The sequence below is a fragment of the Callospermophilus lateralis genome, chromosome 1 (assembly GCF_048772815.1).
Source record: "Callospermophilus lateralis isolate mCalLat2 chromosome 1, mCalLat2.hap1, whole genome shotgun sequence".
NCBI classification, from domain to species: domain Eukaryota; kingdom Metazoa; phylum Chordata; class Mammalia; order Rodentia; family Sciuridae; genus Callospermophilus; species Callospermophilus lateralis.
The window spans coordinates 28,111,822-28,121,568 of record NC_135305.1 but is presented as its reverse complement, the minus strand read 5'-3'; positions in this window follow the sequence as shown (position 1 = coordinate 28,121,568).

Here is a 9,747-nt window from a genome sequence, read left to right as displayed (position 1 = left end):
GATGCAAAGTACCAGAATCTTTAAAGTGAAAATCTTCCAGCAGATTTAAAAGCAAATCACGTAAAAGACAGGGAAACTCAATTGGTAAAACAGTGCCTCCAAAGCTGCTGAAGCTGCTGATGCAAGGATGAGCGGAGTAATCTGCCAAAGCTGTTGCTTGGAGAAACAATGAATTTAAAACTTGTGGCACAAAAGCATTATTGAGAAAAGTGTCCAAGATTTGAGATCTCTAAGAAGACTCTCGTGCAACGGATAAAAGAAACTTGTCTTCAATTATTTGTCAGTAGCTTTTTGGAGTCAGATAGCCAAGAGCTCTTATCCGACTCTCATTTTTCTTTTCTTTCTTTTCTTTTCTTTTTTTTAAATTAGAGCTTTATAATTATACATAGTAGTTGGGCTCATCCCCAAAACACACATGCAAGGAATTAGAATTCAGTTTGAAGCACTCCTCTGTGAGAATTAGAGGTTACCTTTCCTCAGCCTGGGCAGAACCATCAGAGAAGAGTTAACTCTCAGGCACCTTTTTTCCCCCGCCTCTTCCCATGCTCCCATACAGTGAGGAATGTAGACATTCTTAATGGTCTCTCTACACTGATAGTTTTAAATTTTTTTTTAACCATCACGACTAAATTTATAAAATCCTTTTAACACCTCTATATGACAATCTCTTTGCCTCTCAATAAGGACAATGAGAGGTGCACAAACTATCCCGCACTGTCTAGATTCTTTCACCGTCATTGGACCTCCCTCTTCACCATCAGTGAAACTGTAATTAGCGTAACCTGTAATTCTTGTGTGAATTTTCCCGCACTGTCTTCTTTAGTGTTGACTGTTAACCCAAACATTATCAGTTTGTCTCCATCAGTGTATTTATCTCTTTTAAGTCAGGATTTCAGATTGTTATTGTTATCTGTTTATAAATCTTGATAACATTTCTGCCATTTGAATCCTCTCTTTTATTAAGTCTTCTTATTTCAGAATAATATTAAGTTCAGTGTACTTATTTTCTAAAGCTTATTTCTCATTAGTGTACACAAGCCCATTTTCTTTTCCATAACATACATGGTGAATGGTAGTTTTGTTTTTCTTTTTATAAAAAAAAAAAATGGTGTCCTATTAGTTGAAAAAAACTCCTTTTCTTAAAAGGAGATGTTTAATGTATGGAAATTATAGTTCAAAGAGGATAAAAGCCAATAATTACATAATTTTATATTACTTTCTTCTAAAATATTGAAGTTTTATGAAAAGAAAGTAAATAAAAATTACTTATCAAACATTATAGTAATGCTAGATATAAAAGACTATATAGCCTAATTAGAATTAGGTAAGACATTGAGTGATCTTGACCTACTTTTTTAATCTTGCACAGTCACCTAAGAATTACCACTGAGCCAAAGCCATGATCCATCCAGCCCTGCATTTTATTAAGAGTAGCCCCAAAATGGATGGAACTGGAGGACATTATGTTAAGTGAAATAAGCCAGGCACAGAAAGACAAATTCCACCTGTTCTTACTCATTTGTGAGCATTAAAATCTGATCACATAGAAATAAGGAATAGAATAGAGAGGTCCCTAGAGGACAGGAAGCATATTGAAGAGGGGGTGTAGTGATTGGGTGGATAATGGGTGCCAAAACACAATAATGTTATGTGGCACAATAGGATATTGTGTAGTCTATAGGAAGTAATTATACATTTCAAAATAACTAGAGAAGAGTTTGAATTTTCCCAACACAGAAACAATAATATTTGAGGAGATGGAAATGCTAACTGTCGTTATCTGATCATTACACCCTGTATACATGCATTGAATTATGAACAGTACCTAATAAATAAGCATAAATATTATATGCCAATTAAATGATAAAATTTAAAAATTAAAATTTAAGTTAAGGGCTGAGGGTAAGCTAAGCATGTTCAAAGCCCTGGGTTCAATCATGGACACCAATTATTATTTTGGTTTTACTTCAAAAAAAAACAGTAGCCCAAATTCATAAAACCTATTCTAGTGTTAGTCATAATGTATGAGAATCTCAGGTAAGAGTTGTTGGGTAGTCAGAACCAAAAAAGAGAGTTCATTGAGTTATTTTGTCTTGTCACTTCTGTTGATCTTAAATACATCCGACATAGTTTCATATCTTATTTAGTAGGATCACGGGATGGGGTTGAGATGAATCACTGCCTTTTTCTTTTGGAATTTTGGTGAATATCATGACATGGTAATTTTGTGCTATGCCAATTCAGCTATAACTATGCTTCCCAGAATTTCCTTCCTTATTGTGGTTTCAATTTTATGTTGGCCACTAGGGACATTTCTCTGAGATTTGGAAGAAAGAAGCAGCATCTATTATGCTCTGAAGGTTGGTGTCAGGCCCCAGGCATCACTACTATGTTCTTTGTATGCCAAGGAATTCATGTACTTGTGTGTGTGTGTGTGTGTGTGTGTGTGTGTGTTTTGTTACATTCTGCCTCACTTTGTCTATATAGTATAGAAACCAGTTCGACAGCTTCTCCAACTCCCAAGAGATCTTCAAATTTCAATTTCTGGACCAGTACCAAATGTAGCAATATGGACAAAGTCACTAACTTTATCTGCAGGTAGCCTGCATCATTGGGGTTTGATGTTAGGGTTAGGGTTTCAGTTTGTTCTTTTGGCTTCTTATTTGTTCTTGCTTTACTCTCCAGTAGGTCCAGCCATTTTTTCTAACTCTCTTACCTGGTAACTACAATTTCATGCTTACCATCAGTTGCAGAAGCAACATCATTGCACATACTTCTTCAGCAGATCCCTTTGTGGTCCCTTTTAAGTGACTTTTCTTTGATCCTCCAATGATTCCTTTTCAGAGCTTTAATTCCTCAGTTTTTCCCCAAACCGTGAAAAATTATAATACCTACAATAAAATCCTTATCCATAAACCATTTATAGAATCTACTTCTTTGACTGAATCCTATTTGATATAATGCCTACTTATAGAAAGGACATAATACCTTAATTACACCCCAATGGGAGAACTTAAAAACACCCCAGGTAACAGTTGTCCTACAAATGGCAAGGAGGAATGTGAGTTTAGCCTGGCAGGATAGCACAGGATAGCTTACAGGATAGCATACACCAAGCAATGCCAAAGGACTTTGAATGTAAGAAGGAATTTTGTTAGGGTCTGTAAACAAGTCAGGATCAGGATGGCGCCTGGCATTTTGCCAGAGGGAGTGGTTTGTGAAGTAACGCCAGGGAGCCATTAAGTGTGGAGATTCCTTATTGGTTGACTGCTGTATCTAGTTTATGTTAATTAAGATAAGCTGTGTGTAGTGTATATATACCCCTCCTGTGCTACCATAAATGGCTCCCACTCATGTACACAAGTTGTTCGTCACCCTCCCCACTGGACCCCCCCCCCCCCCCCCCCCCCCCCCCGGCCGTTATTTTGCTGCAGCCGGACTGTGGCAGAATTTAAAAAGGAACCTGGATGTCTATTCTAGTCTACCCTGGGAATATGCTATAGCTTCGGTCGTAAGGGTCCCCTAAGTTCATGTGGTAAAGGCTTGCCCCCCAGTGTTGTACTTCTGGGAGTTGGTAGAACATTTAGGAAGTAAGGCTCTGTGACTGGTGTTCAGGTCATTGTGGCATGCTCTTGAAGGGGATAGTGGGAACTTTACTCTCTTTTTTGCTTTCCAATCAAGGGATTTTTATTTTATTTTATTTTTAGTTATACATGGGCACAATATTTTTATTTTGTTTATTTATTTATTTTTATGTGGTGCTGAAGATTGGACCCAGGGTCTCACAAGTGTGAGGCGAATGCTCTACCGCTGAGCCACCACCCTAGCCCTGGTCAAGGGATTTTGCTCTGCCACATACTTCCACCATGGCATGCTGCCTCACCACAGGCCAAAAATCAACAGGGTTAACTGATCATGGACTGAAACCTACAACACTGAACAAAATAACCTTTTTTTTTTTAATCTTTGCAAAGGGATTATCCCAGGTTTTTGTTTTAATTATGTAAAACTGGCTACCAGTATATTTATATTCTCAGTGAAGTAAAAATTAAAAAAGAGAGCTAACTCAGAATGTGTCTGTTTCCTGCAGAGATTCAGTTCTTTAATAACAATTCCATCTCTACTCTTTGCTTTCAGATTATCATAAAAACAAAGAAATAAAAAGAGAAAAAACCCTGAAGGCCAGATGTTAGGAAGTGCTTGACTTTACTTTCCAGGGTTAAGTATTCTGGCTCTACTAAAAACTTTGTGGAAGTTGTGCATGCTCCCCACCCAGAGTCCATGTCATATACACACTTTTTTCCCCATTCCATTGAAGGGCATTCCATGGTTCATATGCCCATTCATGGGAATCTAAAAAGTTCTCTAAGACTCCCCAGCCTTAAGATAGCATATAAGCCTTCCCAATATGGGGCTTCCATCTGGGCTCCATATCAAGGAATGACCTACTTTTTATCCCTTATCTTTATTGAAGAACTAGCTCTTCATAATAGGTCTTTCAAGAACACCTTCAAGCTAGAACTCTTTTTTTTTTTTAAAGAGAGAGAGAGAGAGAGAGAGAGAGAGAGAGAGAGAGAGAGAGAGAGAGTTTTAATATTTATTTTTTAGTTTTTGGCAGACACAACATCTTTGTCTGTATGTGGTGCTGAGGCTCGAACCTAGGCCGCACGCATGCCAGGTGAGTGCGCTACCGCTTGAGCCACATCCCCAGCCCCAAGATAGAACTCTTGACTCTCATCTCTCTCTACCTCTGCTACAACATCACTTCTCTCTAGTCACCCTCATCTCCCTAACTGACTGAGCAAGCAAAAAACCTCAGTCAACCTTGATTCCACTCTTTCTGGCTTCTCACATGCAATTTATCAGTGAAGTCCTGCTAATTAAATTTCCAAATATTTCCCAATTCTGACCCCCTCTGTCTTCATTCAAACTTATAATCTTGGGTACAGATTGTAGTAAAAGCTCCCCAACTGATTTCATTGCTTCTACTCTTGACCCCTTTGGTCCATGCTCCACAGAGTAATCTGTGGGGTCCTTTGATAACTTAAGTCAGAGTGGGTTTTTTCCCCTAGTTTAAAATTTTCCAATATCTGCTTGTTACAATTAGAATAAAATCTAAACTTTTAAGGCCCCACACAATTTGACTCCTGACAATTTTTTAGCTATGTTCTTCTTCCTGAACATATAAAATGTTTGTACAAACTGGACCATTCATCTTGGCTGTCCCCTCTGTTTGGCTTGTTACAACACAAATCTTTGTGTGTCCAGTTGATTCATGTAATTTTAGTCTCAACTGAAACGTAATCTTTTCAGATAAGTCTTTCAGAGTTACTGCCTCTAAGATTGTACCCACCTCCTAATCACCTTCTATTTTATTATCTTCACAACATTTGCCACTTGCTGAAATAATCCCTTTTATTTTTATGTTTATTTGCTTGCCTATTGTTTGTTTTCCTCCTCTGTAGTCTTGTCTGTCTTGCTTATCATTGTAACTCAGTTTCTGGCAAGAAGTGGGTGTGCATCAAATACTTGTTGAATGAAGTTCGTGATGATTTTCCTTTATAAAGATGATGAAAGTAATTATCATTTATCTTCCTAGTTTTTAATAAGTTATTATATATAACTATATGCTCAGAGGAATATTAACTGTGAAAAGTTTTGTTACTTGCCAGTATTGTAATGGGAATCAGGATTGCTTGGGATCTGCAGTGATTACAAAAAATAATAATATATAATTCCCTTTAATGTCTGCTATGCCACCATACCATTTTTTCTGTCTTGTTTTACTTTTCTCTTGTCTCATAGATAGTATTTTTTCATCTCCCTCTTCTATGTTCCTGAAAAGACAATGCCTCCTCTCCCTTCAATTAGTCATGGAGAAGGAGTGCTAGTTTTCTCTGCAAGGTACTTATTTGTTTCAGCTTCATTTCCTGCTCTCTTTCCCCTAAGGTCATTGAATCACAATTTGATATATACATTGCTATTAAGGTTTACTAGAGGCAATTGGACTTGTATATATTTTAAATTAATGTCTTTTATTATAATGAGTCAGAAAGTCAATGACTTGAAAAATTATTCTTTTTCGTAGGTATTCAGCAGCATTACTCAGACAACATGTCCCTGCTGGGTGGGGAATGTTCTTCTGGTTTGGTAGTGAGTGATGATGGCAGCATTTCCTGGAGAAGGATGTTGTGTAAAGGATAAAAAAAGCACAAGTATGACAAAACTGCAACAAAGTGATTAGAAGGTAGGAGGCATAGGGACAATTAATAGGCTACTGGCCTGAGTAAACCAGAAAGTCTTTGTGGGCAACAGTGGAAGACTTGAGGGGTATGGCTGCTGGAAAGCTGGAAATGATCTCAAGAGGAAAAAATAATGTGAAATAGAAATCAGCTAAAAACACTGCTGACTGTCCTTTGTATTTTGTTTTAGTCGCTTTTGCGTTGCTGTGACCCCAAGAACAACTAAAGAAAGAAAAGTTTATTTGTGGCTCATGGTTTAGTCCATGGACAGTTGACTCCATTGGTCTGTGTCTAAGGTGAGATAGCACATTATGGGGAAGGGGTACCCTGAAGAAAAGCTGCTGAGCTTGAGTCATGGTCAGGAAGGAGAAGAAGAAGAGAGAGAGGGAGAGGGAGAGAGGGAGAGAAACGGAGGAGGAGGAGGAGGAGCCATAGAGAAGGTGCATACTTCCAGGGCATCCCCCAGTCATCTAACTTTTTCAGCCACGCCCCACCTGCCTATAGTTATCACCCAATCAGTCTATTTCAACTAGGATGGATTGATTAGGTTATAGCTCTCACAATTCAATCATTTCACCTCTGAATATTCCCGCATCAACAGGAGTTTTCAAGGGGAGAACCTCATATCTAAACCGTAACATATTTTGTGCCAATCTCTAGAAAAATGTGAAGATCTCCTTTTTATAAACTAGTAGGAAGGGTTACATGTTCTCATGGTTAAAAAATTAAGACAACATGTTGTAGTAATTCACAAACATGCCAAGTAATATAGTGAATATGGATACCTTATTTCAGCAGTTGGGCTGATTTATGTGGAAAGGACTTTGAAGTGGGTCAGAGCCCAACATGATCAAGAGAAAGAGCAGCATTCAACTACATAATTTGGAGATGAAGTCTGGGAATGATGGCAGTACACTGGGAACAGAATGATCATAATGGGTGATGAATACATTGCTGCAGTCATGAAGATGATTTTAATAAAAATAATGAATGACTTGGAAAACATTTGCTTAGTGGTTTATCTTTGATATTATAAGTTAAATGGATGAGTTAGGTTCTACACTAGGCTTTATAAATAACCAACTAAGAAATCTAAATAAAAAAATGTGTTTTTGAAATTTGCTACTGTACCTATTTCTGCCAAATGAAACCTATTTCCAATCTAATATTCCTAGCCCTTTTTGAAATGTTTTAAACTATGACAGTCATGTAGTTTTTCAACTATATCTTTTCTCTGGTTCTGTGATATTATACCATTCTGGATCTTTGTATGAGCTAATTGTTCCTTCTCTTTTCCCTTCATTGATTCTGTTTGCAGTTTATGGAGGTTTAAATTTGAGCATAATTCCCATATTCTTCTCAACTTTCTTCTGTAAATGTACCTCATGGCAGCAAATAATTTTCCATCAAAGCAGAGGTCTTCTAATCTATCTGTACGTCTAGCTAAATTTTAGATATTTCAGAAGATCTAGAATCAACCAACTCTAATGCAATACATCTTGAAATCAAATTCATCTTCCTTACTAACCATCTTCCTTTTCCTCTTTCATATTTGTCAATGTCACCCCCCCAAAGTAGGTATTATGAAAACATTAGTTTTTTAAAAAAATTTTCTTTCCATCTCCCATCAATGTGATCAGCCAAGTTTGACCTTCCTATCTTTGAAATATGTTATTTCTACAATTGTCCTACAATATTTTATTATCTCCTCTTATAATAGAAAAATAGACAACACATATAAGTTAGAAGCCATGATTATAAAAACTAGCAAAATCACTATCTGTAGAGTTTCTCTATGCATTCTTTCCAGGTCTCATTTCCTTGTATGCCTAAACCAAACCACTCTCCTGAATTTTGTCCTAATTAGTTGCTATTAAAATTACTTTTCAATATGAAAGTATTCATGAAGAATATATGTTTTAATTTTGCTTTACTTTGAACTTTGTAAAAATGGAATCTTCTGAGATTTGCTTTTTCATCTACAATGCATATAGCTGTAGTCAGTTCATTTTCACTGCTGAATTATATCCCATTATATTGAATGCACTACAGTTAATTTATCTGTACTCCTCCTGTTCATGGTTATTTTGACTATTTCCACATTTTTTATTTTATGAACAGTGCTACAACTATGAATATTCCATTCTAGCCAACATCTCTTGGTACCTAGTATGAGAGTTTCTTTAAGAAATTGTCTTGGAAGTGAAACAATTTATCACAAGTTAGAAATTTATTCAAACTGATGAGATAGAGTCAATTAGCGTTCTAGATTAATTGGACCATTGTACTCTTCCTAGCACCTAAAATAATAGAGATGTTTGTTATAGGGTTTTGGTGAATAACATTTATAAGTTTAAGAAAATACCCTTCTAGGGGCTGGGATTGTGGCTCAGTGGTAGAGCACTTACGTAGCTCAGGCGGGACCTGGATTCGATCCTCAGCACCACATTAAAAAAAAAAAAAAAAAAAGGCATTGTGTTGTGTCCATCTACACCTAAAAAAATATATTAAAAAATACTTAAAAAAGAAAATATCCTTCTATTCTTATTTTGACAAGATTTTGTTTTTAAAATAATAAATTGGTGTTAAATTTTATCAAGTGGTTGGTTTCTTTTATGTGTTGATATAGTTTTTCAAGGGTTGGTCTATTCTCACGTGGCCAGGATAAACCCAGCTTGACACTGATGTATATTTTTATAAATTCTGCTGAATTTTGTTTGGCAATATTTTATGTAGAATTTTTTCATCTCTAAAATAATTAGTAAGGTGGCCTTGTGATTTAACTCTTTTCATACTGTCCTCTTTTCATTCTGGTGTCAAGAATGAGTCTGGGAACTTTCCCTCTTTTGGGGAAGTATTTGATACTTGAAAAGTCATATGGGCTTTATTTACTTATTTATTTACTCTTCAGCTTTTGGATTTTGTCATAGATGAATTTTTTATTTTGTGGTATGAAGAATTGAACCCAGGGCCTCCAGCATGCCAGGAAAGTGCTATACCACTAAGCGATAGCCTCAAGTTAAAAAAAAAAAATTATGTTGACACTGTCTCACTAAGTTGCCCAGGCTAGCCTTAAACTTATGGTCCTCCTGCTTCAGTCTTCCAAGTGGTAGGGGTTACAAGTAGGTGCTGTTTTGCCTGGCCGCTAACATGAATTTTACAGTTATTTTCCAGGAATTTATTAAGTTCTTTAAATTATGGTTCTTTGTATTCATGTATCTTTAAGCTTTTTGTGTGTCTATAAATAGATACTACTTTCCACTCCTAATATTGCATATTTGAACCTTTAAATTTTTTTTATTGATCAGTCTCACCAAAAGTCAATCCATTTTACCAAGAGAATTAACTCTTTTTTTTTTTTTGCATATGTCATTAATGTGTATTTTTATAAAATGGCTGAACTTTGGGATCCTTTATTTCTGTTATTCCTTTAAATGTTAACTTTAGTTGCTTATATTCCTCGTATCTTATTTATAGCCTCTTTTCTTTTGGCCAATAGTATGAA